General features: G+C 46.1%; 1 non-coding gene across 1 annotated transcript; it reads right to left on the bottom strand.

The window, feature by feature from the left end:
• Positions 1 to 3,245: 3,245 nt before the first annotated feature.
• Positions 3,246 to 3,317, bottom strand: TRNAW-CCA. The gene has a single exon. It is a non-coding gene; the product is annotated as a tRNA-Trp (tRNA).
• Positions 3,318 to 8,698: the final 5,381 nt, after the last annotated feature.

The raw sequence follows: 8,698 nt of genomic DNA, 5'->3' as shown, positions 1-8,698 counted from the left end.
GGCTCCTGCCGGTTGCCACAATACAATAATGATCATCTCATACATATTCATCATCACATTATGGCCATGTCACATCACCAAACCCTGCAAAAACAAGTTAGACGTCTCTAATTTGGTTTGCATATTTTACGTGGTTTAGGGTTTTCGAGTAAGATCCAATCTACCTACGAACATGAACCACAACGGTGATACTAGTGTTGTCAATAGAAAGAGTAAATTGGATCTTCACTATAGTGGGAGAGACAGACACCCGCAAAGCCACTTATGCAATACAAGTTGCATGTCAAGCGTGGAGCAAATCTCATGAACGCGGTCATGTAAAGTTAGCCCGAGTCGCTTCATCCCACTATGCCACAAAGATGCGAAGTACACGAACTAAAGACAACAAAGCATCAACGCCCACGAAACAATTGTGTTCTACTTGTGCAACCAATCTATGCATAGACACGGCTCTGATACCACTGATGGGATTCGTAGCATATAAAACAAAAACAATTCCTACCGCAAGAACGAAAACCAAGCCAAGATGCAATCTAGAAGATGGTAGCAACGAGGGGATCACGAGATAAACCCTTGAAGATTTCCAAAGCCTACGAGATTAGATCTCGTTGTTGCAGAAGATGATCACTTGCCGCTTTCAAAAGCGCGTAGAAGATCTTGACGGTGCCACAGTCGGGCAGCACCTCCGTACTCGGTCACACGTTCAGTGTTGATGAAGACGATGTCCTTCTCCCCGTTCCAACGGGAAGCGGAAGTTGTAGATCCTCCTCGGAATCCCGGCAGCACGACGGCGTGGTGACGGTGGTGGTGGAGATCTCCGGCAGGGCTTCGCCTATGCGCTGCAAGAGAGGTGGAGGAGGAGAGGCGGCTAGGGTTTGGGGAGAGGGGGCGCCGGCCTCAAGGGGTGCGGCCAAGGTGTGGATTGGGGTGGCCGGCCCCCTCCCCTTGTCCCTCTTTTTATAGGTGAAACCCCCAAGAGTTGGACTACAAGTCTTCGAATAAGACCCCAACCCAAAACTTGCCTAAGGTGGGAAACCTACCCAAGGTGGGACTCCTACTCAAGGTGGGACTCCCACCCCTTCCTTGGGGGGGTGGCCGGCCACCATGGGTGGAGTCCACCTGGGACTCCTCCCCCCTTAGGCTGGCCGGCCATGCTAGGTGGAGTCCCTCCGGGGCTCCACCTTCCATGGTGATTTCTTCCGGACTTTTCTAGAACCTTCCATAAATGCACCGGATCATTTTCAAACTTGGAAAATGACTTCCTATACATGAATCTTATTCTCCGGACCATTCCGGAACTCCTCGTGATGTCCTGGATCCCATCCGAGACTCCGAACAAAACTCCGAACTCCATTCCATATTCCATATCTACTTAAACGACATCAAACCTTAAGTGTGTCACCCTACGGTTCGTGAACTATGCAGACATGGTCGAGACCTCTCTCTGACCAATAACCAATAGCGGGATCTGGATATCCATAATGGCTCCCGCATATTCAACGATGACTTAGTGATCGATTGAACCATTTACATACGATACCGATTCCTTTTGTCACGCGATATTTTACTTGTCCGAGGTTTGATCATCGGTATCTCTATACCTCGTTCAACCTCGTCTCTGACAAGTACTCTTTACTCGTACCGTGGTATGTCATCTCTTATGAACCATTCATATGCTTGCTAGCTAATTAGACGATATTCCACCGAGAGGGCCCAGCGTATATCTATCCGTCACTGGGATGGACAATATCCCACTCTTGATCCATATGCCTCAACTCATACTTTCCGAATACTTAATCCCACCTTTATAACCACTCATTTACGCAGTGGCGTTTGATGTAATCAAAGTACCCTTCCGGCATAAGTGATTTACATGATCTCATGGTCGAAGGACTAGGTAACTATGTATCGGAAAGCTTATAGCAAATGAACTTAATGACGTGATCTTATGCTACGCTTAATTGGGTGTGTCCATTACATCATTCATCAATGAAATAACTTTGTTATTAATAACATCCAATTTTCATGATCATAAAACGATGATCATCCATTAATCAACAAGCTAGTTATACAAGAGGCTTACTAGGGACTCCTTGTTGTTTACATAACACACATGTATCAATATTTCGGTTAATACAATTATAATATGGTATGCAAACATTTATCATAAACATAAAGATATATAATAACCACTTTATTATTGCCTCTTGGGCATATCTCCAACAATTACAACAACAAGCGGTTGCCCAATTTGCTTAGTTGGATGTGAAGATATTATGCACTCTCTATTCACATGTCTAAGAGCTAAGCAAGTCTGGGAGAAGCTAGGTGTTCAGTTGGTAATACACGAAGCTACAAATGTGGATAGAGCTGGTGCCATTGCTCTAGAACATATTATCATTAAAGGAGGATCTTGGGACCCTTTAAATGGTGTTGGTCTACCAGAAATTATTTTGACAGGTGCTTGGTATATATGGTGGGAGCGTAGACAGTATACACATGGAGAGAGCATCCCAGCTCCTCACCGACCAGCCATGGCTATCAGAGCTCTAGCAACAAATTATTGGAGATCGAATAAGAAGCCTACATGTCGTGACAAGGAAGCATGGAAGTGCCCACCGGAGGGTTTCCTAAAAATTAATGTTGATGCTGCATATAGCGAAGAGGAAGGCAGAGGAAGTGCAGGTGTTATCATAAGAGATTATAGAGGAAAATTTATTGCAGCTCAAAGCAAAAGTCTGCCTTTTGTTGCGCATTCCATGATGGCAGAAGCATATGCGCTAAGAGAAGAACTCTGTTTGGCACACCATGTTGGTTGCAATAGATTTATCATCCAATCGGATAATATTCAAGTGGTGGAAGCAATGCTGAATGGTGGTTTCTCGGCTACAACTGCAATTTTTTTGATTGCAACTTTTTAGCTTCAGGTTTCAGTAAAGTGTCGTATGAATTTTGTCCAAGGGAATTAAATTCGGTGGCTCATGAGTTAGCTACAAACTGTTTTCAGACTTTCAATTCTTGTATTTGGGACGATGATCCTCCTAGTTTTATTCTCACCTCTTTAATAAATGATGTAAGCTTATTTGGTATGGAATAAAGCTAGCCGAATGGCATTCCCTCATAAAAAAGATGGATCACCACCACCATTTCCTCAAATCAAAAAACAAAAAAAAAATGGAGAATCAGCGCGAGATGCATGGATTTGGAGAAAGGAAAAAAAAAGGTATCGGACATAGTTCGGGTATTGAACCCGACGTGAATCGAACACGCAACCTTCTGATCTGGAGTCAGACGCGCTACCATTGCGCCACGGATCCGATATGTTTGGTTCTTACCTTCTGCTTATTTATCGTATAAATAACGCGATGGCTGTAAACGGAGCTTGTCGGAGGCCTCCATGGGCCCCCAGCCGGTGCGTGCCCCTCTATCCAAATACGGCCCGCCGCAAATAAAAAATCATGTGCTTCCTCCCATCCAATTTACTTTCTCCGATCAAGTTCATCAGTATACGCAGGCAACCACGCGGCGGAAGATTCTATTCGCAGCAGCTGGTACACTACACCTGTACTTGCACGTTCCACGAGGTCAATGCGGTGGCCGCCGGAGCCGCGAGGCCCCACATCACATGGAGCCATGGAGGAAAAGAGCTAGAGGGAGAGAGACCAGAGCTGCTGCAGCATTCTCGTCAGGGCCAGCATCCACTGGAGGTCGGGGTACAGTTTGGCCACGTTTAACAGACAGACAGACAGATATCCAAGATGATCTGGAACGGAACGGAACGGACGTGCCTCTCAGATTCAGCTGATGCGTGCGTGCAGAGCAAACAATGTCCCATGTCTGAAGCCAAGATGTTACGTATACTGCTCATCAGCCGCATCAGTCAGTTCGATCAAGTACCCGTCAGAGTTTGGTGCTTAATTCGTGACTGACTGTGACGCAATATTTTGTTTGCTGATTCGTTTCCTATAGCTGTATCATCACAAGTATACAACAAAGCGGAGTCACTAGCTATCTACGGAATTTTCATATTAGCCGCGAGCTAGCTAGAATCTCCTTCCAAGCTATGCGCACAAGGCCCGGCGACTTTGGTCCTCCAATTATCAAATGATTAGAGCATCTCCATCTGCGCTTATTAAATAGGCGTCGGCAGAGGTACCGGCACTACTGTATGAAGAGCGTTGGCACTGCAGTCTCTATTGGGAATGTTGTTTCCACAACGACCCCCTCCCATACGGCGGCCCCCAAAACATTTTTTTCCTTTTTACAATATTTTGAAATAACATATCAATCACATTTTATTCATACTGTATTAATTATTCATTCAATCACACAAATAGAAATTTAATTATTCATACAATTAAACAAATGGAAATTTAATTATTCATACAATCAAACAAATAGAAATTAAATCATATATTGTTAGCAGCTCTTCTTCTCGTCCACAAATGCGCAGCTAGATCTGCCTAAAGTTGAGCATGAACATCGGGTAGATACCATCAGCTAGATAGTGCCCCTTGTTGTATGCGTGACCGTTTACCTCAAAGTTCACGGCAGGAGCTTGTTCCTCAGCTAGCCTGGAAAAACATCAAAATAGTTGCAGCACGTTGATATCATTGTTTGTTCCTGCCATGCCAAAAAAAAACATGCCAATCCAGAGGTCATGGTCTACCAACGCCTCTAGAATGACACTGCACTCACCAGTATGCCCCTTGTAGATCCCCTACCAAGAAAAATGGCAATTCTGCGAGGCCCAATGCATACCATCAATGCTTCCGAGCATCCCAGAAAATCCTGTTGCTGCATTATTTGCAAGATCCGAGCTGTATCATCTGCCCTTGGTGCTCTCAAATAGTCTTTACCAAACACCGCTATGACGGCTCGACAAAATCTGTAGAGAGTCTATGAACATGTCGAATCCGCCATCTGCAGGTAGTCGTTGGCTGTATCTGGAGGAGCTCTGTATTCAAGACAGCGCATTGCAGCAGTGCACTTCTGGACTGAGGTGAAGCCTCGCAAACCTGTGCAATCTTGTTTGGCCATGAAGTAGTCGTCGTACTCCGTGACGCCGTAGACAATCTTCATGAGCAGATCCTTGTTCATCCTAAACCGGCGCCAAATTCCTTCGGCGAAGGAGTCGCATCGTCGGTGAAGTAGTCGGCATCAAGCAGCATTGCGCCGGCTTGATGATGCCGGTTGATGTCCCTCCTCTTGCCTGGCTTTGAGCCGCCGCGCCGAGGCACGGCGAACAAAGGCTAGTGAACGCGGAGCACGCTCGTTAGAATCAGCTGCAGTTGTTGCCGCCGGAAATCCTCAGCGTTCTGCTCCTTCGTGAACAGCTGCACCATCATCTCATCGTTGTTGTGCATCGCGGCAATCCGACGAACACCTTGCGGGCGGGGCGATTGGCAGCGAGCTCTATTCCGGGCGAAACAACGCCTGCCAGTCGAGGGGGTGGCGGCCGTGTCAATGGACGGCGGTTCCTAGACAAGCGGCGGTGTCTATTGAAGCAGCGGGCGCGACGGCGATGGCTACAGTGGCGATCTAGATGGGTGGGAGTCAGCTCTGGCGTCGGTGCAATGTGGGGAAAGCGGTGCGTCTGGTTGCCAGGCGGAGCCCACCCGTGGTTTCTGACGTACCGCGAGGCGCCGGTGCCCGATCCGCGCCCTCTACGAAGGGGCCGGTACGGGGCCTCCGGCGCTTCTATTGGGCTCCAAACCTAGCCGGCGCCTTTTGGGGCACACTGGTGCGATCCCAAAAACTACGTCGGCCCCCAAAACGCTATCGAGGCCGCAATAGGGCGCGCCGGTGGAGATGCTCTTAGAGCATCTTAATTTAGCAGACGTCTCCTAAAGAATCTTCCAAAGGGACTTGGGAGGCGTCAGACGTTCGACCGTCCCCAGCAGAACGTTCAAATCCTTTTTCCGTCTTGCGCGGCTCAATACGTTGCTCCGTGCCTCAATTCCATCCACGCTACATAGGGGAATGCGGGGGCGCCGAACGCAACGAAAAATCGCGCCACGAGTGGCAGGCCTCGTCAGCGATGCATATTGCTGCGCACCGTCGCCTACCTATGGCTAACGCAAATTTATTTTTCGCGCAACGACGTTGCTATTTCCCCAGCCGCGCAGCGGGACGTCTCGTCACGCCTTGTCCTCAGTGTCGGCGTTAATGCGTGCCACCGCCCCCTCGCCTACATCCGGCGTATAAAATGGGATGCTCGCTCATCACCCCTTGATACGTCTCCAACGTATCTATAATTTCTGATGTTCCATGCTAGTTTTATGACAATGCCTACATGTTTTGCTCACACTTTATAATGTTTTTATGCATTTTCCGGAACTAACCTATTAACAAGATGCCGAAGTGCCAGTTCCTGTTTTCTGCTGTTTTTGGTTCCAGAAAGGCTGTTCGGGCAATATTCTCGGAATTCGACGAAACGAAAGCCCAAGGCCTTATTTTCCCCGGAATGTTCTAGAACACCGAAGGAGAGCCGGAGGGGGGCCAAGGGGGACCCACACCATAGGGGGGTGCGGGTCCCACCCTGGTCGCGCCGCCATGTGGTGAGGGCGCCCTGTTGCCCCTCCGACTCCGCCTCTTCGCCTATAAAGTCCCTCGTGACCTAAAAACCCGACACCAATTGACGAAACTCCAGAAAGACTCCAGGGACGCCGCCGCCATCGCGAAACTCCGTTTCGGGGACGAGAAGTCTCTGTTCCGGCACGTCGCCGGGACGGGGAATTGCCCCCGGAGTCATCTCCATCGACACCACCGCCATCTTCATCGCCATCGATGTCTCCCATGATGAGGAGGGAGTAGTTCTCCCCCGAGGCTGAGGGCTCTACCGGTAGCTATGTGGTTCATCTCTCTCTCCCATGGTGTGATCTTTATGTGATCATGAGCTTTGTATCACTATTAATCTATGTGCTACTCTAGTGATGTTATTAAAGTAGTCTATTCCTCCTCCATGATGTAATGTTGACAGTGTTTGCATCATGTAGTACTTGGCGTAGGTTATGATTGTAATCTCTTGTAGATTATGAAGTTAACTATTACTATGCACTCTAGAGGTTACTTTAATATGAACTCCGAATTACTCTCCACGATGTGACGGTAACATGATGTGCGCATCGTGTGTGATTCCTTTATGAAGTTGTGGAGCTTATTTACTCCGGCTTGAGGGTGCTCTTGTAGCCCTACACAATGAATGGTGTTTGTTATCCAACAAGAGAGTGTGAGAAAGTAGCACAAGTGAAGAGAAGTTATTTATTTATGTGATCATTGTTGAGAGTGTCCACTAGTGAAAGTATGATCCCTAGGCCTTGTTTCTAAGCATTGAAACACCGTTTCCAACAAGTTCTCGTTACATGTTTACTTGCTGCCATATTTATTTCAGATTGTTATTACCACTCATATTCATCCATATCACTTGCATCTTACTATCTCTTCGTCGAACTAGTGCACCTATACATCTGACAAGTGTATTAGGTGTGTTGGGGACACAAGAGACTTCTTGTATCGTAATTGTAGGGTTGCTTGAGAGGGATATCTTTGACCTCTACCTCCCTGAGTTCGATAAATCTTGGGTGATTCACTTAAGGGAAACTTGTTGCTGTTCTACAAACCTCTGCTCTTGGAGGCCCAACACTGTCTACAGGAAAAGAAGCGTGCATAGACATCAAGCTATTTTCTGGCGCCGTTGCCGGGGAGGTAAGGTAAAAGGTATTCACATCCTCCGACTACTAAGCTATTTCCTAGCACTGTTGCCGGTGTGTGAGTGCCCGAAGCTATTTCCTTTAGATCCTGCAATTGCATATTTTTGTTTCTTGTTTTTATTTTCACTAGTTAGGCATAATGGAAAACAACAGTGAGTTTTTTAATCTATTTCCTGAGTTAAGACATGAATTGTTTGATGCGAAAATTAAAAAACCTATGGAACCTTATATGCATGATAGTAGCAATGTTATTAGTATGGAACTGTCCATCCTGGAGATCATTTATTGTTTTTACATGAATTATGCGGGTTATTCAAGTGTGCAGGTATTTCAATGGATGAAGTTAGGAAGAAACTATTCTCTATGTCGCTGTCTGGTAAAGCGGCGCATTGGTATAAACTGCTTGAAGGATGGGCATTCTCTTGATTGGAAGGATATTGTGCCTCTATTTTATTCTAAATTCTATCCTCCAAGTGAAATTCACAAAGACCGAAACCGCATATATAATTTCTCGGCCTCATGATGGAAAAAGTATTGCCCAAGCATGGGGGAGATTGAAGTCTTTAATGCTCAAATGCCCCATTCATGAGCTTCCTGGTAATATCATCATTGATAATTTCTATGCAAGACTTTCTTTTCAAGATAAAACCTTGCTGGATACTGCTTGTTCTGGATCATTCACACACAACAAAGAAGAGTTTAAATGGGACCTTCTTGATTGGATTCAGGAGAATACTGAAGGATGGGAGAACGACAAAGGTATAGAGTCAGGTATAAATTATTATTATGAATGCATTGAAACTTTTATGGATACTGATAAATTTCGAAATATGAGTGCTACTTATGGTCTTGACTCTCAAGTTGTTGCAAATATTTATAAAGCTTTTGCCTCTCATTTTGTATTGCCTAGGAAGAATTTTGATAAGTATCATGAACCTTTTAAAGACACTTGCATGAAGGATGAAACTATTATTAATGATTGCAAT

The sequence above is a fragment of the Lolium rigidum genome, chromosome 1, assembly GCF_022539505.1.
Source record: "Lolium rigidum isolate FL_2022 chromosome 1, APGP_CSIRO_Lrig_0.1, whole genome shotgun sequence".
Lineage (NCBI taxonomy): Eukaryota > Viridiplantae > Streptophyta > Magnoliopsida > Poales > Poaceae > Lolium > Lolium rigidum.
The sequence above is the reverse complement of the archived record's forward strand: the minus strand, read 5'-3'. Positions and strand labels throughout refer to the sequence as shown.